This window comes from Bos indicus, chromosome 9 (genome assembly GCF_029378745.1).
Source record: "Bos indicus isolate NIAB-ARS_2022 breed Sahiwal x Tharparkar chromosome 9, NIAB-ARS_B.indTharparkar_mat_pri_1.0, whole genome shotgun sequence".
In the NCBI taxonomy this organism is placed as follows: domain Eukaryota; kingdom Metazoa; phylum Chordata; class Mammalia; order Artiodactyla; family Bovidae; genus Bos; species Bos indicus.
The window spans coordinates 71,628,052-71,652,423 of NC_091768.1; the positions used below are offsets into that span (position 1 = coordinate 71,628,052).

General features: G+C 38.9%; 1 protein-coding gene across 13 annotated transcripts in view; it reads left to right on the plus strand.

Annotated features, from left to right (window-relative positions):
- The window catches only part of EYA4 (EYA transcriptional coactivator and phosphatase 4), a 365,716-nt gene that overhangs the window by 44,898 nt on the left and 296,446 nt on the right, over nucleotides 1-24,372 (plus strand). For 4 of the 13 annotated variants that reach the window (XM_070796185.1, XM_070796195.1, XM_070796192.1 and 1 more), the window contains exon 1: nucleotides 39-704. The exons of 3 other annotated variants lie outside the window; for them this stretch is intronic. The gene's annotated coding sequence lies outside the window, so the exon portion shown is untranslated. Of the gene's footprint in view, nucleotides 1-37; nucleotides 705-24,372 lie in introns of those variants that run through there. 6 more of the 13 variants (XM_070796191.1, XM_070796197.1, XM_070796199.1 and 3 more) reach the window with 3 other exon arrangements.

Here is a 24,372-nt window from a genome sequence, read left to right on the forward strand (position 1 = left end):
GCGGAGGGCGCGGAGATTACCGCGGCGCCACCGGGGACGCCCAGGGCCCCAGAGTGGTGCCCACGCGGGATCGCGAGCGATGACAACAGGCCATCGCCCGAGGTCGAATAAAAAGGAGTCACTTTCCCGTGTGCCGCCGCCCCGCCACAGCCTGACCCCGGGGTGGGGGGGTGCCCCCGGCGGCCTCCAGTGGCCGCGGGCGCCGGCGTCCCCCGCCCCCACCCCGCGCGCAAGTACGAGGCTGCCCGCCGTGCGGCGCACGCTCCGCCGCTCCCGGCTTCCGCGCAAAACTTCGAGCCTGGCCGCGTGAAGCTGTCGCTCCCGCTTCGGAGCGGGAGAGAGCCTGCAGAAAAGCCTGGCCGTGAGGACCTCGGTGGCTGGGCGCGCGCTCTCTTTTTCTTTTCTTCTCCTTTTTTTTTTTTTTCCTGTCGCCATTGGGAGTTTTGGCTCCTCTCCTTTCCTCCTCCCCCTCGTAGCCGCTTCTCCCCCCGCCCCGTCTCTCCCCCACTGGTGTACGCTATTTGTTGAAGGTGGGGGGGGGGGGTGGCCGAAGGGGATGTCCTCTTTTCACCAGAGGCACAGCGTGAAGGCGAAACTTCAACACTGGAAGGAAAGAGAATAAATACGTAAATACGGACGCACAGATCCGTTGCTGGGGGAGACACTTGAACTTTGGGATCCTGAGACGGTCTGGGCGGCAGGAGGTGAGTGCTTCTTATTCCGAACCTCTATCCCGGGGTCCGCATTTCAGGGATCCCGCAAACTCTCCAGGGAGAGTGCGCGCGGCTGCGCCGGGGCGATGCGCGCTCTGCGGGAAGGTGTGTGGGCGCCCGGGTCCCCGCGGTCGCGCCATTGCTGAGTACCCCCAGCCCGGGCTGGGGCCCGGGCTGCTCGGAGTGCCTTGGTGTGTTCTGCCTTGGAGGACGCCCTGGAGCCCCGAGGGTCCCTGCAGAGCCTTTTTGTGCCTCGCGGAGCCCTCGCGGAACAGGGTGCGCAGCTCCATACCTGCACTCTATTCCCGCCTCTCAGAGGTGCGCGCTCCTGGGTCTCCCCTGCTTCCTTCTTGTGACATTTGTTACTTTGCCTAGTAGCCCCTAGATGTGCCATTTGCAAGGATGCTGACCCAGGTCCCATAGAGGGCCCCAGGCGCCTGGGGTTTTCGCGGTGCTGGGTGCGTGTGTACGTTTAATGCTTGTGTTCTAAGCTCAAAGCACCAACCGGGCTGTTGGGCTGCGGCCGTCCCCCTTTCATAGTTTTTATGTGGCGTGGGCCGAATGTCTCTTGCCGTTTCCCAGGGTCCGTGAAACGAGAGGCGCCTTTTCAGAGGACACGCGTTCATTGGCCCGGGACGCAGATGCCGTAAGGAATCCTAACTTCTCCAAACGGAAGGACCTGACCCGGGTCGGGGGTAGCGGGTTTTCTCCTTAAAAAACCTGCAGTGTCTGGGGTGGCTGTGGGGCTTGAAAGGGCTCGATGCTTTAGCGTCGTTAAGCGAGATTTGGAAAGAGATCGTGTGTGTGCTTGTTTTATTTTGCGCCGCACAACAGCCAGAACTTTCGTTAGTAGCACTTGAAAGATGTCTCTTTCTTTCGTAAACAGTATTCGGAACAGCTTGGAGCAATTAGAGAATTTGCCGACCTAGTGCCACGGCTGAGCGGTGGCGAAACCAGAGAGCACGGTTTAATTTTTGTGATCCCTTTTCTAGTTGGGGTGGCAGCGTCTCCCCTCTCCACCACCTCTGTTTCTCCTGCTCTTGAAAGCTAACGGGGTTTGTGTTAGACGTGAGTGAGTGTGTGGGAGGATGTCGTTTGGAGCGCGTTTTTCTCTCCTCGCCGCCGGCGTCTGTCCTCTGCACTGTCCAGCGGGCAGTCATTCATGAATCCTCATCCGAGGGCAGTGGAGGAAGGTGCAGGTCCCTCGGCCCTTTCTGCCAAGGTGGAGAATAGTGACGGGGCGTGTGTTTTGGTTTCAGAGCAGTTCCACGTGGAGCACCTCCGTGTGCGTGTATGTTGTGTACTTGATCTGTGAGGAGGTAACAGGAGGCTCGTGTTCAAACCCAGTGGGCCGTTGGCCATTAATTTGCTTTCCTGGCTGTCATTACAGACACTTCCAAAATCTGATACCTAAGAGAACCAACAGGTTAGGTTTCACATTAAGAGCTCATACTTAACAGTTTTCTTTCTCCCTTACCCCTTTTGGCTTGGCACCCTGGGATCAACGTAATTGATGGAGCAGAAACACGTCTTCTTGAATATGGCAATTTTGTTCCTCTTCTGTGCGGCTACTTTTTACACTCTCGGGCGTCTGTCAGCTTCACTGCGCGCTCCTTCGGGACTTAGATTGGAGTCTTAGGAGCATTTAAGGATCGTGGGTTCCTCTTCCACAGCTCCTGAAGTTTGATTTATATGTCGGTGACTGTTAGACTTGGAAGTTGAGGATGGTATTTTGTCTGTTGCGTTTTTGGTTTTATTTCAAAACCGCCTCAGCACAAGGATTATACTTGATAACTTCACCCGGGTAGAATTAGGTTTGTCTCCCCCAACCTCTTTATTTAAAAAAAAATTATTTCTAGCCATTTTATAGCTGAGGAACGAAAAACTAGGAAGGGGGTTGGGCAGCGAGAGAATCCTAAAGCAAAATGTTTGATACATAGCAGGGTGTGGTATAACCTTATCCCAAGAAATAGATAGCAATAGTAAGAACAGGGAAACTACTTTGTGTGGAGCTAGGCTGCTGGAATCTGATTTTTATGGTAACAATACCAAACGCAGATATAACTACATTCATTTTTTATTGTTATTATAAACCATAAAAATAGTTTGTTCCGCCTCATTAAAAGTTGTGAGCCATTCAGAGTCAAATAACTTTTTTTTTTTTTTCCAGAAATGGCTGTAGGTGAGGGTTAAAACCTTTGACAGTTACAGCTTTGAAAGTAATGTAATTAGATTATCTGAAAACTGTTCCTTTCCCCCCCTGATTATTAGGGATGTATCCTTGCCTTTAATAATAGGTAAAGGTCTAAAATAATAGGTTTTCAAGAGATAGTTTTCCTTTGCCAGTTATCTGAAAATAGTACATGTCAACCTAAGATCACCATAATTAGCAATTGTTTCACAATTATAACTGAAATTAAAAGATTTACTTGATTATTCTTTTTTATGAATAAGTATTATACAGGATATTAGAGATTTAATTTCTCTTTAACACAATAAAAATTTATATATGCACATATTTAGAGAATAAGTATTATGTTCAAGCTTAAAAATTAAAAAAAAAAACCCTGAGATTCGTATAAAAAGAATTTTGTATAAAAGCAATCATTATTCCTATTAAGAAATACAGATACTGCGTTCTGGAGGATTTGTAGAAGTCAGTTGAAAAATATTATCTTTTGTCAAAGTTTCTTTTGTGAGGGAAGACTGGAGGATCAGTAGTTCATCATTTTGCTATAATTTGTTTTTTCTTTCAAAAACCTCTTTGAGTTAAACAAAAAGAAGAATAAGACCTCCATTTCTGAAAGTTTCCTTTTTATTTATATTATGATTTGGGGTGTAAATAAATTTTACATAGCCACGGGAAATAAGGTGTCCAATTTCATGTTTTCAATCTCTGTTGCAAGCTCTAAATGACTGATGCCATGTCTAAAAATACATTTATGTGGCTTGGTATTTAATTTTAAAAAATTTTATGCACTGAAATGAAATTAGCCTGAAGTTTTAGAAAAGTAGAATGGTAGAGAACCCATGACTGTTATGAAAAGTTAGGATGTTGGAAAATTCACATTCTGACTCACAAATTCACTTACTTCACCTGGTGGAAGCTCACACTTTTTATCCAGAATTCAAGAAGAGGGGAAATAATCCTTTTCAAGGCTTAGTGAAGTGTTAAGTAATTTAATAGTGCAAGTATTTATTTTATTTTTCATTATCTTTTTCCCTCTTTTAGGTAAATGCAGGAACACTGAACATTCAGTATAAGCAGGCCCCCCTTTATCAGAAGTTTATTCACCATAGTTCTGTATTGCAGCTGCTGGTCATATTTCATGGAGCTGTTAAAGCACTTAAAACCTAAAATTAGGTACTGTCTGGTTGTAAATATTTTAGATCACTCATCTAAGAAACAAATAGAAGAGTGTATTATCAGAAGAAGATGTTCTGAATCCTCTCATTGAAGAGCGGGACAAAATGTATCAAACATTTTGTTATGTTTTCAGTATATAATATAATCATGACAGTTTCTTTTTCAAGTGGATATTAGTCTTACATATTCTAAACTCTTATAAAGTGCCTCCCTGTAGAGTATCTTAAATAACTGTATTCAGAAATACCACTGGGGGGTTTTATTACAGCAGTTACTGGGTGAATGCAATCCACAGCAGGAGGAATAGGATGACTTTCAGTGTACCTGCTCCTCTCATGAATTTTTCCCAGTGAACTAAGAAATGGCATGTTCTTTCAGGCACTCACTCTAGAGATGGGTGAGAGATGTAGTGGTGTATTTAATTGCAGTATGTGTGAGACTGCATTTTGCAGTCAGATAAGTTTTGTCGTGGGGGACACCAAAGATTAAGTTGTACGCACAGTGAACTTGGCTTCACTTAGTTTGAACTTGAGTCGAAGAAAATAAACAAGAATCACATATTCCCAAGTAGTATAAGCAATTCTGATTGCTTTTAAGAGGTTTGCAGACTTTGTAAACATTACTGTCACCTAATATTGCTTGTGGCTCTGCACATTAGGATATGCTTTGGTAATATACTGTTTTTCTCTTGAAGTTTGTGATTCTTACCATGTCCCATCCAGGTTTCTACTAGGAGAGTGGTACTGAAAATAAATATCACTACCCTTACTCCCCTAACTCCCCTCTTCCAGAAGAAGAGGTGAAACAGATGAGTTTAAAAATAGAAACCATTTTAAGTTATCAAAACCACATTTATATGGTGGTTTAAAACAGTTGCAGAGTGTGTACCTCTAAGTCACATTGTAACCTTTGCTGTCATTGAAAGGTGCTAATTGATCTTAGGGCACTGACATAATAGTATAGTTTGATATTTGAAACCTTTCGGCATTGGTCTGGCCCTTTTCTTACCCTGAGATTTCAGTGTATGGCCGATGAAGAGTAACACCATGTTAAAATGTCAGGAATTCTCATTTTTTTTCTCCATGTACATTTTAATACAGCAACTGATATTTTTAAAGCGTTTATGTATGTGCAGTAAGTAAATTTATTTTAATGTACTTCTGGGAAAGAAGGACCTATATTATATATTGTCATGTTAAGGTTTTTAAATTTTTTTTCATAGGTAAATTTTATTTTTAGGTTGAAATTTTTAGGCAAAATCTGATTGCTGGGATCACATTTGAATAGGTTCAAAGTGAACTTGCATTAAAGCAATACAGAATACTCATCTTGAAATTTCATGTATGAAGTATATGTTCTTAAATAAATGGAGATCTTAAGGTATTAAAAAAAAAAGTCACTTTAGTTTTTGTATAGTTGTAACCGTTCTGCCAGTGTGAGTAATTATGATTTTCACCATCAGTAATTATCATAGCCATCACATCATAGATGATATTTACTGAGTATTTATTTACTTTTTTTGCAAAAAAATTTAAGGTATTTATGTGTCTCAACTGTGCCATTTTTATTATTCCCATTTTACAGATGAGAAAACTGAGACTCAGTTATGCAGTAGAGTGGAGCCAGGATTTTAGCTCTGCAGCCTGAACCCTGATTCCCTATCCTTAAATGTTGCCCTAGACCATTTGGTCCCACCAGTCACACCTGAGTTCATTTTAGGGGGTGCCCACACATTTTATTTTTATATTATTAGTTATATATTTATTTCTAACATTACTAAGAAGATATGTTAGATTTCATATTAAACCTACATTTTCCTAGATAATGTTGTTTAAGGCAAAACCAGAAAAGGATTGAAGCAAAAAAAAAAAAAAATGTAAAGCACCTATTTAAAGAAACATATTAAGTGACAGTGAACAAGTGCTAAGTTAAAATACCCAAAATCATGAAGGTTGATGGCAAAGGACTACAATTGGGAGAAACTGGTATTCTAGAAGGCTCCCTAAACGCTGGAAACTTCTGTCTAGATCTCTTCAATATTTGACTTACATGCAGTCTTTTCTTTTGCTTCTCGAGCCTTATCCTTTAGATAGATGTTATCAGTTTTACAGTTTTTCTCTTTTTGCCTTAAGCTTGAATGCTCATTATAAATCTCAGATGTTTCTGTTGAACCAACTAATGAGGACTGCATAATGAATTTCTAAAGGCAAGCTGAAATGATAACGGGGCTCACTCATATTTCAGAAATACTTTCAACTTACATAGATATCAGGCTTGGCATTTTTAAAGTTTTCCTTAGGTGAACATCCTTGTTCTGCTGTTAATAATCTGTTTTATAACTTTAATGTACTTTTCAAGGAAGCAGCGGTTTTTCTTTTGATTTATGTATTTAGCCACAGAACCCTTCTTTCAAGTGAAAGCTAACACTAAGCCCACTAGAGAAAAGTCCACTGCCTTCGTGAAGCAGGACGTGCGTGGCCTATGAATCACTCACCAATCCTGTTTCCGACCATTGGTGCCTCCCCAGGTCTCTGTAAGGATCGTGCAGTTTGCAAAAAAAAACGAACCTTCTGACGAAAAGTCAGTTCAGAGTACCTCCTGCAGTCTGTGAGAATGTCATCCACTAAAAAACCAGAACAGAACAACAAGCAACTCTCAAATACGGCAAAATATCTCCCAGTGTAACGCAGCATCAAAAGGTGTGTCGGTTTATCCTAGTGTCACGTGGATATTCTTAGTTAACCTATCTGCAACTTTCAGTTTAGTACTGAGAAAATAAAAAGTAGTCAGAATGTTTCCCACATGGAATTACGGGTCTGAATGAGGCACATAAAATTTGTTCTTAGAAAGGTTTGTTTGATTAGAGCATCTTTTTTTTTTTCTTTCTTCCTTTAAAGACTTGACAGAGACTCATCAGCAGTGGCATAAATTGACTTGACCTTAGATTTTCAGATAAATTATTGCTACCGTTTCTGTTATTCTTTCCTGCTTCCTTTTTAAAATGAAAGGGACATTTCTTGTGAAAGGCTACGATTAAATCATAAAAATTTACGTTCATATACCATTAAGTTTAATTCTGCTCACAAAAGCAATAGCATTAAATTTGAAATTTGATCCTTAATCAAATAGGTCCACCACATAGCAAGAGGGCTTATTCTCTGCACGGTAATATACACAATTCACAGGCCTCTGCATATACCCAGTGGAGGGATCTATTCATTACATTTCACTTCTGACTCTGAACTCCCTCAAGTTAGAGGATTTGAAAGGACCTGAATGTTCCGACTAAGAGATGGAATATTTCTAACTTAATGCATGCAGTATGTTGAAAGCGATGATGACTTGGAAAGTCCACAGGTCTCTGAATTAGCTAATTCTCTTCACTTCAAATTTTATATTTTAATGCAAATGTGTATTCACATATGATTTTGACTCAAGTAATTCTAGCCAAATTGAATCACAGGGTGGGCAAGTCATGTTCCAATTTCCTTTTGCAGATTTTCAGTAATCTCAAATTGTGCTTCTAGTAGGTAACTTTAGAATCCAGACCTCAGCCAGTTGGGCAACAACCTCAATATTACTGAAACTTTGTCTGTGAACTTTAGGTATTTAGATGATGCTACTCTTTTTGCTTTTCATAGTCGACCCAGGTAGACTTTTCATTTAGGTCTGTTTTGTCATGTCAGTTGTTGACTTTAGTTTTTAAAGGCTCCATTCATGAAAATACTAGCAAAGTTCTGGGCACATGGTAAATACTTATTAAATGCTTTTTTCATTATCAGTGTTGCTGATGAGATGCCAAAATTACAATGCAACGAATAGACTTTTTTCCTACTCTGGATGATTTTGAAGGCTTTGGGACTTTTAGTCTATGATTATACTAATAATAAGTTCTACTTTTTCTTGGCATATACCATTCATAGAAATGGTTAGCTTGGTAAGTGAGTTAATTGTGGTAACAAGGTTATAGGTTTAATCCTCAGATGAACATACTAGCTATAGGGGGACACTTGTGCTACACACACTTGGTCATATTGTCTTTGTTGTCATAAGCATAGTTGTGATATCCTGACCTTCTCTCTTTGGGGACTACTCTGGTCTGTGCTGGATCTATCTCTAAGACTTTTCTGCTGTCCCAAGGATGATCAACCACATCTGTTCACAGTTTTTATCAGAACCCTTCTTGACTTAAAATTCTAAACAAAATAAATTCCCTGTTGCCTAGAGGGCATATTCTAAAATCCTTAGAAGGATCTACAGGACCCTTCAAGCTGAGAACTTTGCTCAAGTTTCCCTTTTTACCTCTCACCAGCCACTCACAAGAAATCTCTTCTCCAGCTGGGTGGAAAAGTGCAACCTTCAAATACACTCTGGTCATTTCTGCTGCATTTCTTTGTGCATGTGATTCTTTCTATCTGGAAGACATCTTTCCTTTCCCCCTGAAACTTTCTTTTCTACTCCTTTTGCAAGACTCAAGATGCAAAATGTTACCCCCTCTGACCACCAAAGACTGATCTGGATATTTCTAGTCTCCTTATTCCCAAAGAGCCTAGTTTCCACCTTTTAGCATAGCAATTGCCACATTGAAATGTAATAGGTTGCATGAGTTTAAATTCTGCTCTTGACTGAGAATTTGCTGATGCTCTTACTGGTATTTGCCATTCTATATTTCTAGTACTGGCACCCCACTCCAGTACTCTTGCCTGGAAAATCCCATGGACGGAGGAGCCTGGTAGGCTGCAGTCCATGGGGTCGCTAAGAGTTGGACACAACTGAGCGACTTCACTTTCACTTTTCACTTTCATGCATTGGAGAAGGAAATGGCAACCCACTCCCGTGTTGTTGCCTGGAGAATCCCACGGATGGGGGAGGCTGGTGGGCTGCCGTCTATGGGGTCACAAAGAGTCAGACACGACTGAAGTGACTTAGCAGCAGCTGCAGCAGGGGACACTAAATTCCTATTGAATCAATGAGTTAAAAGAAATGGGGGTGAAGGCAGTGGTGGTAGCATGGGGGACAGTTAGCATTACAAGGCAGGACAGCCTTAGCCATGACCTCAGGAACACGGGGTATTGATCTAGTAGAATTGCATCTCTAAATTCAGGCCCAGCTTGTATGTATGATGTAGAGATGTATTTATATCACACATGACCATTGGTAAGTCAGTGATCTAGTGGATAAAAGGAGGGTCCTGAAAATCTCTGGAGATGTGAGTGTTTCTTAGCACTTGACATCTGAGGAACCTACTGTTCTGGCATAGTGGTTAAGTACAAAGAATATGGACCTGGGCTCCTTGGGTTTGAAACCCAGCTTTGACACTAATGACTGTAATGATGAGCATGTTACTTAAAACAGATTTTGCTTCAGTTTTCTCATGTGTAGTGGAATGTACTTCTTGGAGATCATGTGAAAATTCAACAAATAAATATCTGTGAAGAATTTAGAATAGTGTATGACTGATGTTGGGAAAGACTGAAGGCAGGAGGAGAAGGGGATGACAGAGGATGAGATGGTTGGATGGCATCACCGACTCAATGGACATGAGTTTGAAGAAACTCCAGGAGTTGGTGATGGACAGGGAGGCCTGGCGTGCTGCAGTCCATAGGGTTGCAAAGAGTTGGACATGACTGAGCCACTGAACTGAACTGAGCTGATGATATGAATACTAGCTATTATGAATGTGGTTGTCTTCCCTCCATTGAAGTATGCTAAATATTCCAGAGATATTTAGAGCTGAAAGTCATTTTTGGGGTCATAGACTGGGGATTAAAAATTGAGTCCCTACTTGGCAAATCTGAGGCTGGAGTTACAAGAGAAGACATTAGAAAACTCAGTTTTGGCCATTAACATTGCATGGTGTTTCTTTTAACAAATACTTTCCCGTATAGTCATCTAGATTTTATTTATTTACTTAAAAATAATTTTTATTGGAGTCTAGTTGCTTTATAATGTTGTGTTAGTTTCTATTGTACAGCAAAGTGAATCAGCTATATGTATACATATATATTTAAATTTTTAAAGACTTTCATCTTTGTGGTTTCTCAGCTACTCTAAGCCATTTTAAGAACATTCTATACTGATCTTTTTGTTTATCAGTTCAGTTCAGTCGCTCAGTCGAGTTCGACTCTTTGCGACCCCATGAATCACAGCACGCCAGGCCTCCCTGTCCATCACCAACTCCCGGAGTTCACTCAGACTCACATCCATCGTGTCAGTGATGCCATCCAGCCATCTCATCCTCTGTCGTCCCCTTCTCTTATCCCTCCCAGTATCAGAGTCTTTTCCAATGAGTCAACTCTTCGTATGAGGTGGCCAAAGTACTGGAGTTTCAGCTTTAGCATCATTCCTTCCAAAGAAATCAGCCAATATTTATTTCACCAGTTGCTTTTTTTTTCCAGCCTGAAGGCACCAATTATAAGAATTTGTATAATTTTCCCAGGTGATGCAGTGGTACAGAATCCGCCTGCCAATGCAGGAGACACAAGAGTTGCCGGTTTGATCCCTGGGTGGGGAAGATCCCTTGGAGAAGGAAATGGCAACCCACTCCAGTATTCTTGCCTGGAGAAGTCCATGAACAGAGGAGCCTGGTGGGCTACAGTTCATGGAGTTGCAGAGTCAGACATGACTGAGCATGGATGCACACACTTGAAGAACTCAGTGTAAACTTTTTTAAAGGATAACACCACAGCTTGCTATGACTCTGTCTTTGCAGTCAGCAGGAGGTCATTGAAAGTGAAAGTGTGAAAATGTTAGTCACTCAGTCATTTCGACTCTGTGATTCCATGGACTGTGACCTGTCAGGCTCCTTTATCCATGGAATTCTCCAGGCAAGAATACTGAAGTGGATTGCCATTTCCTTTTCCGGGGGAGCCTCCCAGTCCAGGGATTGAACCCAGGTTTCCTGCATGCAGGCAGATTCTTTACCATCTGAGCCACCAGAGAAGTTATTAGCATCTCCATTTTTCGACTTAATCATTTGGTCCTTGGATTCAGATGTAATGATTATATGGTGAAGAGAGGCTGAAGGAGGAGGGAAGATTAAACGTTAATTGTCAGGGTTCTATTTGTTTTAACTGCTCACCTGGAATTGCTGCCAGGCACACCTGTTTAAAAATATGATGTTACTATTGATGTTGTGTCTGAATCTCTCAGTGTATTTAGACCAGTGTTTCTCAAAGTCTGATTATTGACATTTTGAATTGGATAATTCATTGTTGGAGGTGTGTGTGTGACTGACTTGTGTGTGCATTTTAGGGCGCACAGTGTAGGCTGTTGTGTGACATCCTTGGTCTCTACCCACGAGATGCCAGTCGCAGCCTTCCCTGATTATTAACAGTGACTCCAGATTTTTGTCACATGTCCTCCAGAAGCGAAATTGCCCTCAGCTGAGAAATCATAGTCAAAGTCGGTTTTAAGATCACTTGTTAAAGTCAAAAAATTTCCAGGCATCTGCATAAGAGGACTGTTACTATTTTTAGTTAAGTATGGAGAATCTTCATACATTCCTCCTAAGTTTAAACACAAAATCAATCAATTCTTATTGGCCTGTGTTGATAGATAAGCCTTACATAGAGAGGATTTACGGATGGCTTTATATAAATGGGAAATTTCCAGGTGGTGCAGTGGTAAAGAATCCCCCTGCCAATGCAGGAGACACTAAGAGACTTGGGTTCCATCCTGGGTTGGGAAGATCCCCTGCAGTATGGAATAGCAACCCACTCCAGTATTGCCTGGAAAGTTCCATGGACAGAGGAGCCTGATGGGCTACAGTCCATGGGGTTGCAAAGAGTCGGACACACCAGAGCATGCATGCCTTTTACACAGATTGGCTATTGTCAGCATATTTTTCTTCTCTGAAAACTATGTATGAGTTGGAGGACCAGAATACTTAGTAAATTATGTCAGAAGTAGATATTTATTTGAATTACCTATATGACTATTTTTAAAATATTACTTTTGCTGTCAATCATTAGTAGATACTTTTGAATCATTTTTGATAATGACAATTGCTTATCTTTTCCCATAGATAAATATTCAGTAATAATAAACTTTTATTTTTAGTTTGTAGTGTCAGAAAAAGTAAAGTGTTATCTGTAATCACAACTGCCTAAGATTAAAATACTTTATCAGTTAAGTCATTTGTTCATTTGTAATGAGAAAGTTTCAAACGAAATACGCCTTAGCTTTCAATTTGTATCACAGTTTCAGGGTCTTGAGTTTAATAATATTGGTACAGTCTGCAGAAAGTAAAAATGAGCATATTGCACGTAAAAACTCCTTTGCTGATTTACCCAATCCAGACTTTATGTTCTAATTCTATAGGTTTAATCTTGGCATGCACATTTTGTCTCTGCATTGATATGCAGTTGACTACAAGTAAATGTGACTATAGTCAGAGTATTCCATCTGACACTTGCCTAGTTCAGGTGTCTATGAAAGGCTCTTCAAAAATTACTGAGAAGAACAAACTGGGAACATATATGTATTAACATGAAGTGAAGGAGGATAACTTTGCTTGCATAAGTTTTGTGTTGCATGTAAAAATTATTTTGGAGTATGAAACAATTAATACTATAAATATATGATTAAACTAATGTTTATGTGAGGTCTAAACAGGAGAGAAAATTTAAATCTCACTAGTAATTGCAAGATACTTGAAATTCCACGTGTATGTATTATCTAGTGGTTTTACTTTAATTGTATTAGGCAGGTAATCATGTTACCTGGAAGCGGTCAGACAGACCTAGGGATTTCACATCATTTACTAATTGATGCTCAAGCAGACAGGGCAGAGGTACTTGAAAACAAACTCCCTTTGTCTCTCTGTCTGTCTGTCTTTCTTTATTACCTCTGCTTTGATTTATGCTTTAATTTTAGAAATGTACTTTTAAAAAGGAAACGTGGCTGCAAATATAACATACTGTATGTGATCAAAATGTATTTCTGTTTTCTGGAAAGAGAAGGACTCCTCACAGCTACTTGTTAGCAGAGAGATGAAGTGGGTGCTGGTCAACCCAATGACAGATGGGGGCCCTTCCAGGAGAGTTAGGTGGGAGTTGTAAACCAAGGGCTTAAATCATAAGTTCTCAGACAGCAGAGGAGAGTTCTGCTCCACGCATTGACAGGAAGTCCAAAGAAGGCATAGCACACATCAAGTCCATCCAGGCACTTTATTCTTGACATTGAACAGGAAGCCTGGTAGCCCTTGAGTCATTGGAGAATAGCCAGTAAACCAGAAGTTCTGTTTTTCCAAATGGACACTCTTTGGGTTCATAAATCAGGGAACCCCTTAGAGAATTCAAGTCACATATTTGCTTTCTGAGGTTGATTTCTTTGTACAGTGGATACAAATGTGAGACTTACCTATTTTATGAATGCTCTATGGCATAAAATACAATTAGGCATTTCCTTTTCTCTCTCAGGTATATCCTGGCCACCATTGTCCTCCACTGCCCCAGCTCCCTTAACCTACTTGCCTCTTATGTTTTGCTGCCTACCTGGACAAAAAAAATCTACTCATCTTTCAAGGCTTAGCTCAAATGGCACCTCCTCTGGGAAGCCTTCCCAAAGCTCAGGCAGAATGAATTCTTTTCTCTCTGTAATACCGTAGCACCTTATGTGGGTTGTTAGTATAAGAGCACACTGTGCTGGGACTACTTTTACATGAGTCTATCTTTAGAGAGATTCTGAATGCACCCAGGGGCAAACTTTATCTTTCTCGTTCTGTAGCCCCAGTGCCTGGGGTATTGATGGAAAATCACTAGTTACCCTGTTGCTACGTGTCTTCAAAGGATGTACATCCAAAGCCAAACAGACTACAAAGAATGGATCCTGTTCATAGTTTGGAAGCGAATTCTTTTTTGTATGTGATCATGGAAGCTAGTTCATTGGTTATACTTTATTCTAACTTATATAAAGCTTTATTTGTACCAAAGTGTTACTGATATCCAGGGCTTCCTAGCAGAGGAAAAGATATGGCCACATGAACTGATATTTTGAACAAACTGAAATTAAAACGGCAGATTCTAGTGGAGGTTTATAGTTTTCTTACTTCCAGTTTTCTTTAGAAACAAACTTTGGCCTCCTGGGTTGATTTCTGTGGAGATGCATTTCATGTTATTTTGAAGAGTTTTTAGCCCTCAGAATTATGGATTTTATCCGAGAAGAAGTACGTTTTGTGTTTATGTCAATGTTTCAAAATATGGGGACCAAAAATCCTAGAGGTATCTGTTAAAAGTATATGTGGCCATTTGGTGAGAGAAATTCAGTCTGTTTTCAGTCATAATTTAGGAAGAAAAATTTCTGTTTAGTTTCTAGTGGTTTGTTTTCAGGCATTTTCCACAAAAAGATGAGCAAGACCCTTCAAAACCACCAGCTTGCTTATTTAGGGGAAGAAAAAAAGCCTTCTGGGTCCAAAAATAACATTAAATTAAAATGATTGTTTCCAATAGTTTCAGAAATTGTGGTTTTATTTCCTCGTATGAGTCATTTCTGAACGGAGTATGTGATTGTGCTACACTGTGATGAAGCCTATTTGCTTGGTATTTTTGTAGGTCACATACTTTATCAGAGAATCGGATCAGGAGAGGAATTTAGCCTAACTCTCCATTTTGCAGATGAATCCTGAATTAGAAATGTTAAGTGATTTATTCAAAAGGAAGCTAAAAAGAGAATCCTGTGCTGGAGAAACCCTAGTGCTCCCAACTCTACAACTTGCTGCCTTTTCCTTTCTTTGTTTGAGTTCAACAAGGAGTTGCAAATTCTGGAATCAGACTGCCTTTGTATGTATCCTTCCGGGCCTTCCTGCCGTTTTTTCAGCAGTGTACCCGTGGAGAAGTTATTTACTGTTCTGCTTTAGCCATAGTTGTAGCGTATGTCAACAGGGAGTAATAATAGCACTTGCCTCATGGAATGTTGTAAGGAATAACTGAGTTTATACCAGAAAGACTCTGAAAATGCTTGTATATATATATACATACATATATATGCATCTAACACACACATATATATTGAATTAATTTCTCTGAATAAATTGTTGTGTATATTTAATATTCAAAAAAGGGCTGTTAACCCTGCTGAAGCAAGATTTTTTAATCAATCAATTTTTAAAAAAAATAAAAGTTATCGTGTGTTTTGTAACATATTAATATTAAAACAGATACAATAGGAGGTCCTGTGAGGGGTCTGACTGGAATAGGCAAGGAGAGAGACTTCTGAAATGCTGATAAAGCCCTTTATCTTGATCTCATTGATGGTGAGGTGTGGGTGTTGAGGTAATAAATACTTAATCGGTTGTCTACTTTTGATTTGCATATTTTACTGTGTGTATGTTATACTTTACTAAAAAGTTTTAAAATACAGATATATTTATATAAGCTAGATGAACAAAAAGGATTTACAGTGTAGCACAGGGAACTATATTAATATCTTATAATAAACTATGAAAGAAAAACATCTGAAAAGTATATCTATATATGCATAAATTTATATATCTCCAAATCACTTTGCTCGGCACCTGAAACTAACACAGTATTGCAAATCAACTGTACTTCAATAGCCTAGGAAAATAACAGATATATTTAACACAAAAATTGGGTTTCCCTCACTTTATGTATCTCTTCCACATCCCACAAATGAGGACAAATGGTTGTACATTGGTGTACTTCCTTTCAGACATTTCTTTCTATACACGTGTAAATGTAAGAAGTATATGGGGTTGTAATTTATTTTTATTTTACATTTTTAAGCCAAAATAGATAATTGGTTGTCTTAAAACTTGCTTTTGATTTGCTGTATTTTAATAGTTTTTGAAATTGGTGCATGTGGTTTGGGGTACTTCTGTTTAATGTATGAATATGTTTTATACTTTAATTGATCTCTTCTTGATATATTTTTAGGTTGCTTGAAGGTTTTTACTATTATAAAGTGTTGCAGTCATGGAGCTTATGTATCGTTTTGTGTATCAGCCCCAAATTTCCATAGATAAAACTTTAGATGTAGGATTAATAGATGAAAGAGCATGTGCATTTTGCATAAACGGTGCCAAAATACAAAGAGGGTCATAACACCATGTATCCTTGGGAGGACATCTTTCTCATAAAACCAAAGGCAATATTATATGCCAAGTTGAATGTTGTATTTGTGCTTTGGTTAATAAGATGGCTTATAGCAGTAAATTCCTTGAGACTCACACACTAAATGGAAGAATTCACTGAAAAGAGCAAATATTCTGTTAACCACATATGTAACAAATCTATGTTATATGTAGTTAGTATCTCGCTTAAGGGTGGTCACTACTCCTTACATGCACACGCATGCTTAGTCGCTCAGTTGTGTCCACTCTTTGACCCCGTAGACTGTAGCCTGCCAGGCTCCTTTGTCCATGGGATTCTCCAGACAGGAATACCGGTATGGGTTGCCATTTCCTTCTCCACTCCTTACATGAGTGATTATTAATATATGTATTCATAGTTCTTAAACCACTTGGTAGGAAAAAAACTCAGTGTGTATAACATTCATGACATGCTTTTACTTAGCACCATAAAATATTTATAAGAATTGTTAAGAGAAGCTCTGTTATTGTTGAGAACTTATGAGGCATGGTATATTTTTATTCTGTTAAGAGCCAACTATGTGCCAGGCACAGTTGTAAGCACCTTACATATATTACTAGAGCATTTGAATATGTAGATGAAAGGCTTAGACATTGTATTATGATAAATGAGATCACTCCATATTGAATGTGTTATTAAATATTACCATATGTCAGACTATCAACTGTATCTTATTGATGTTTTGATTTGTAAATCTGTGAAATGTCACAATCTAATATGAAAATTAAAGTGAAAGCATCAAAATTCAGAAAATTGCTATTCAAGTCCTAGCTAAATTATTATGACATGTGAAGTTTAAAGTGAAGTTTGTTAGTCAGTTGCTTTTCCTGTGAAAGTCTTATATGTAGAAAGTTCTATCTCCAGAATATTCAGTCTTATAATTTCTGGTTTATTAAGAGTCTGGCTAACCTTTAATGGTATCTAGTACCTTAAGAGAGTAATCCAACTCAGAATAATAGCTAACTGATTCCTCCCAGTGTTGGATAAATATTGCTATCAATTTTTGTGAGTTTTTTTTTCCTGCAGAATTTCCTGTTATTTTAAGGGATTCAATAGGACTTAGGCACATAAAACTGAAAATTATATTACTATGGGGAAACTGCTCTGTGCCTTTGAGAAAGAACTCTCTTGCTAACTTAAGTACTATATGTGTGTAGAATAGCTAACATTTTCCTCCCAAGAAATTTCATGTATGCAGTTAAAACACTCTTAAATTGATTAAGGATTTGTTATATATTTCCAGAAGCACTCAAGAGTACTTTTATGGTTATAAGAGTAGAGTGCATTAGAATGCCAGAAACCAACGAATACACTAGAGGCCTTCAAAACCATGCCCAACATTCCTGACTTTACCATATAAACACGCGGGACAGTCTGGAAAAACAAAACAACTCCCCTTCTCCCAAATGTAGGTAAGCCTGTGATGATAACACTTCAACTGGCTTGAATATTAATTTGATACTTTTTCTGTTAGAAGTAATTTTTATTACTTAGAAAATGGAAGGGCAAAGTTATAAATATGACTGATATTTATTTCTCCACTCAAGTATTATTTTACATCAGATGTCACCAGTTACCTTTATACATTTTGGAAAGTGGATTATACAGCTACCACAGTATTTTGCCTATTAATCAGGGAAGTTAAAAAGTCTTTTATAAATGTTGAATCAAAACTCACACTGCTGTGAGGGAATTAAATTTCAAGCCATATACTCCTTTTATAGGGTGAGAAACTGAAGTATGGAGAAATTACAAGGTTTTCCCAAAGCTATCCACTGAGTCATGGCAGACATGGAAATCTATGATTCTGTTTGCCTGATTCAGTCTGAAACTTCATGAAATTAAACTTATTTATTTCTTAACATGTGCCTTAGGAGTGTTTCATTATTTACTTATTTGTTCATTCATTCATACATTATACAGGAAACTGTTTTGCAAGATATAGTCTTAATGTAGGGACTATAAATAATTTGAATTTATGTATCATAGATAGTTTCTTAAAAAAACTCATTGTATTTTTCTTTTTCATGAACATGAAAAAACAAAAAGAAAAGATTAAGACATTAAAAACTAAGTTGGATTGTCTTTATTCAGGCCACAGCAGATTCTGTAAGTGCCTGAAGCGTAGACACTGCAGAGCAACTCGATTAGCTTCTTCAGGAACTAATAGAGTTTGAGTGTTTGAACAAGAACTTGGCTGAAGCCCCAGGTAGATGTGGAACAGAGTAACAACCAGGAGAAACCACAGCACCCCTCAAAAGTACAGAAAGGACCAACGTCCACATCTCTAACAACAGTATCTTTATATTTACTTTAATCAAGAGGGGGCCGGTTATTCTGATCCTCTCTCATCTTCCTGAGTTTCAAGTCTTATATTTTAAATTCTTTTTCATTGTGATCTTTTTCTTAACTAGTTTAACCAGTGTTTTCCCAAACTTGCTTCACCTGCTTCGTTTTTTTTTTTTCTCCATTCTTTAAGAGTCATATTTAAAAAGCAAATAGTATTTCTGAGTCAGACCTCACTTCTTGATGGAACAGCTAACACCACAAGTAGCTTCACTTCAGCAGAGTATTGCATCTTCCCGCAGCACAGCACGCTGTAACAGAGAATCCAAGGAATATAGGGTTGCCATCTACCCTCTACCTCTTCTCCAGAGTGTTTGCTGAACACATTTTTGGTTGGTTTGTTTTCTTGCCCTTTTCTTGCAGTCCTGAGACTTAGGACTCAGACTTGGCTCCAGCTTTATGGCTCATCAGCTCTTCCCATGTTCTTTACCAGGTAGTGCTGAGGCCCAAGATCCCTTGGAGCCCTGGGAATTGAACAGACCCAGGCATGGCCAAGACCTAGGCAAAGGAAACTTTGCTGCAGTTTAAAGATTAGTCTTTTTTTTTTTTTTCTTTTTTAATTTTTCTAAAGAAATAATTCAGTGTTAAATGAACCAGCAAACAAACAAAACCCCTCGGGTCTTTCTCAATGGAGCATTCTTATAGCTTTGAAAATTTACTGTTACTAATTTCCATTTCATCTAATTGAATTTCTTTTCCTTCTTTTTTTTTTTGGTCTGGGTATGAATGTGATATTTGATATACATTCATGATGACCTGGGGGCTTCCCAGGTAGCACTAGTGGTAAAGAATCTGCCTGCCAGTGCAGGAAATGTAAGAGACATGGGTTTGATCCCTGGGTCGGGAAGATCTCTGGAGGAGGAAGTGGCAACTGCTCCAGTATTCTTGCCTGGAAAATTCCATGGACAGAGACGCCTGGTAGTCTACAGTCCATGAGGTCATAAAGAGTTGTACACAATTGAGCGACTGAGCACACACACACCAGACTGATTGATATTAATTTAGTGTCAACTTTTAATTGAATGGTTTGAAAATAATGATGTACACTGACCTATTTCATATCCACCTTCCATTTAATGCATTTCATAGGCAGATATGCTTTTGTGGCTGACTGAATTCCCTCTTAATTCCTATTGGGAAACAAGGACTTTCTTATTTAAAGATGTGGTCATATTAACTAGGGGTACTTAACTTGAGGAAAAAATATTTAGGGGTGACATAAATGATTGCACTTTTTAATATCTAGTGTATGAGATACTTATTCTAGTATCTTAAGAATATTAAGATATTTCTTAATATCTGATATCTATGTATCTGCCACACATAAAAAAGCAGGATTCAATTTCTGCTCTGTGAGCAGACCAGAGTGGAAGTTCTGAAAAGTAGATTTTTAAGACTAATAGGTAAGGAAGAATTGAAAGAAAGAAAGAGGAGAAGTAGATGGTTCTATTCGCTGAATCTCAGAAGCTTCAAGGATTATGTCTACAAACTCATATGATCAGTCTTTTAATAAACCCCACTTACTTCTATACCCCTTATGATCCCAAGACAAAGAAGTAAGATGCTGTGAATTTCATTCATAGTCTCTGTCTCTCTAAGTTTGCCTTTAAAGTCATACTTTAGGGAAGCAAAGCATGGAATTGAACTGAACATAAGATTTATTTGAGATTATTTTCTGAATTCTTTCAACTTTGACCTTTAGGAAATTATTTGGATTACTAGATGCTAAATGGCAGATTTTGTAAATGTGATTCTATTGTTAATGCAGTTACAAAGTCAGTGGATGCTTTTATACTCTGATGCTATAGGGAAATTTGGGAGAAAAGAAGGTATTCAAACTTTCTTGGGAAAAAACCTTTCTTGGATGCCTCAATTAAAAAATCTGGGTAAATAAAATTCACTTTAGGTGTCCCAAATTTTAGGAAGGTAAAGAGCATTACATTTAATTAAATTCTTAACTGTTATTCTCTATAGACACAGTTCAGGCATGAAACTTGTATTTAGGGAAGTCAAATTTACTGCTATATTTTATATCTCTCATATTTACTTTGTTATATATTGGATCCCCTACTCGCAAAATAAAAACCATGATTTTCAGGTGTCACACCTTTATTTCTTTGAAATTGGTAAGACAGAAAACTTTAGAGGAAAAGATAGGTTTGTGTTGCTGCTATTGTTTTTGTTTTTATTTCTTTCTTTTATGGGGGTGGGGTACTTCCCGAGTTTTATCTTCTACTTTACAAATTGTTTCCTTAGCTGAATCTAATCAGCTGTTTATTTCATTCATTTCTTGTTTGAAATTTCAATGGATATATTTTTAAAAACACTTTTAAGGTTCTTTTCCAAATTTGTGTATTTACTTTTTGCGATTCGTGGGTCCTTCAATTTTGTTTCTATTTCTTCTTTAATTATTTTAAGCACACTTATTATATGTATGAGATCTTTCCGATTATCATTAATCTCAAATTTGGGGGTTCCAAATCTCCTGTTGTTGCATCTGTAGTCTCTGTGGTGTTTTGTTTCCTGGTGTAGCTTATCACTTTTGATGAATTTTTATTTCAGAATCCTTTATGCCCTGTGGGCCAGTTTTTCATTTGCTTCCCTGGAGTCTAGGGAGTTCAAATCTCTGGCTCAATCCTGATTTTAATATTTTGGCTTGAGGTTTCCATGCTAGTGATGCAGTAACAATTTAGAGTTACATTTGTGTGAGGCTGAGGTTTGATTTATCTCAATGATTTTCTCTTACTCTCTTCCCCAAAGCTCTTTCACCTGACAGACTTCCTCATTGAGTTAGATGACAGGATGAGTTGTCCTAGCTTCTCTTCGGTAAAAGAGACGAACTTCTCAGACTTCTTCCTTCCTGTGTTGCCTCTTGCTGTTGTTTTCTGCCCATCTTTATAAATGAACATAAGGTCAGCAAAACAGTTATATGCAAACAGAGCAGAAAAAATTTTCTGCTCAACTTTTTCATATCACCAGTTTCTCTAGAATCCAGGTGTGACACCTGATAATTATGTTTGTCTTACTGGTTACATATCAGTTGCATTTGCCTGATAAAGATTTGTCTTTCATGTAATCCCACATATCCATCTTTTCTCTAGGCTTCTTTCAGTCGCCATTATCAGTCCAGGTTCTCCTGATTTCTTATTCAGATTATCACAACGGCCTTCAAGTTAGTTGCCTGCCCCTTAACTCCAGTCACTGGTCCCTATTTTTCATAAGTTGGAGGTAGATGTATTGTTGCAGTTATATCATATTTACCATTCATTTTTTGTGTTTCAAAGGTATCAAAGCAGTAATAACAAAGTGTATGTATTCACTAGTATTTAGCACTTTACTCCTGTTTTTGCCAATTCAGAACTTCTCAGCATTCTGTTAACACTGAATGCCAATTCCTTGCTCATGCTCTTTTCTGAAAATGTGTTCTCTTTTATGTACTCATCTATAATTCTGTTACTGTAAACTCAGTCTCTGAGTGCTAAAGAAACCAATCACAACTTCTTTGCTTTGTATAATGGCAAACTCAAAATAGGTAAAAGGTACTGTGGTGTTGGAGAAGACTCTTGAGAGTCCCTTGGACTGCAAGGAGATCCAACCAGTCCATTCTGAAGGAGATCAGCCCTGGGATTTCTTTGGAAGGAATGATGCTAAAGCTGAAACTCTAGTACTTTGGCCACCTCATGCGAAGAGTTGACTCATTGGAAAAGACTCTGATGCTGGGAGGGATTGGGGGCAGGAGGAGAAGGGGATGACAGAGGATGAGATGGCTGGATGGCATCACTGACTCGATGGACATGAGTCTGAGTGAACTCCGGGAGTTGGTGATGGACAGGGAGGCCTGGTGTGCTGCGATTCATGGGGTCATAAAGAGTCGGACATAACTGAGCGACTGATCTGATCTAATCTGATCTGAATCTCACCTGATCAAAATATCAAAAACTGTTCATTTTTACAAACTAGTGTGAGTTCAGAAAATTGGTTCAAGATTGGTGACAAGGGCTACTAACTGCCTATATATAGATAGTTAATGCAGTTCCTGAAAATAACTGATTAGTATAACATTCTTAGTTGGACAGAGTTAAAAATTATTTTCATAGAAATCACATAAGTATAATTCTACTATATAGAAAAAACTTAAAATATTTTAATTAATTATATGAAGAATGAATAAAACAGAAATTTTCTTCCAGTCTGTCATTAGTAAATGGCTTACATTTTTGAAATACATGATTTTATTTAATCCTAACAAAATATAGGTATTATTAGTGTTCATATATGATGGATGAAGAGGATGATATTCAAAGGTATTTATGAACTATCCCAAGGCCATAGTTATCCAGTAGGAAAGCAAGGACTCACATATAGACTTGTTTTATTCCTAAAGTCTTTACTTTGTTGATGTTGTTGTTTAGTATTTTACAATGTCATGAACTGTACAGGGTCCTTTGTCCATGGGATTCTCCAGGCAAGAATACTGGAGTGAGTTGCCATGCTCTCCTCCAGGGGAACTTCCAACCCAGGGATCAAACCTGCCTCTCCTGCTTTGCAAGTGGATTGTTTACCCACTGAGCCACCGGGGAAGCCCCTAAGTCTTTACTGGGAGTCACTGCATTTCTGTTTCCTCCAGAAAGACATTTTTTAGACTTCTGGGGTCTCAAGAGGAGAGAAGAGCAGATAGTTTATTCAGAAAGGCTCAAATAGTTCTTTTCTGTCAGGCTTCATAGTTCAGTGAACTATTACAATAAATGCAGAAAGCTCTGCAGTCAGGGAATTCGTAGTATGGGAAGAACAACAAGGGATGCATGAAAAAGAAAGTAGGTTACAGAATATGTAGGTGTAATAAAAGTTGCCAAGCTCAAAATTCTTCGAGATGTTTCTGTGAGACTAGCTGGTTTCAATTATATGCGTGTTTTCTAAGTTGACTAGCCAACCATCAACAATTAGCAAACACAAACAAAACATAACCTTGGCTGGCCCTTACTGTCAAAAATCAAGTGATGGTAATTTATAATTCCAGGAAGATGGCTACTATCAAATGAATCTGTATATCACTAAGGACCCAAACGCATGTGTGCGTGCTCAGTCGCTTCAGTCGTGTCTGACTCTGTGTATCCCTAAGAACTGTAGCCTGCTAGCCTCCTCTGTCCACGGGATTCTCCAGCCAAGAATATTGAAGTGGGTTAGTATGCCCTCCTCCAGGGTATCTTCCTGACCCAGGGATTTAACCCGTGTCTCTTGCGTCTCCTGCATTGGCAGTCGAGTTCTTTACCACTAGTGCCAGCTGGGAAACCATAATTATCATGAAATTCGGCTTGTTATCATTTTTTAGCATGAGAAATTAACCTCATTATTTTTAAACATTTTGTGTTAAATGGACCATTTTGCAAAATCCATGCCCTGTCTTGTAAACAGTTCAAAAATAGCTCAGCATCTACTTTTTAGCTTGACTTCATTTAAGGAGATTGAAGCCAGACATTACTGTTCACCTCGATCTGTTTATTGGACACCTTTTCTGTTTTCCTTTTGTACAAGCAGGGACAAGAGTCATGTGCATGGGCACAGAATGCCCATCTTACCTTTCTGAACAGTTGGCCATAGAGTTGGAGCTAGGTGTTCTTTGCGCTGTTGGCTTCCCTCTCTGGCATGCTTCCTGAGCAGCTGGAACGAGCCAATGCCTGACCCAGCTTCAGAGACCCATTAACGAAATTTGGAGGGCGATGAGGGGAACTTGGTGCGGAGGATCTAAAGGCAGTGTCATTCTTGACAGTTGATTCCAGCTGTAATAACTCAAGAATGCAGTGGGAATAAAACTTGTTAGACCTCTTATACAATT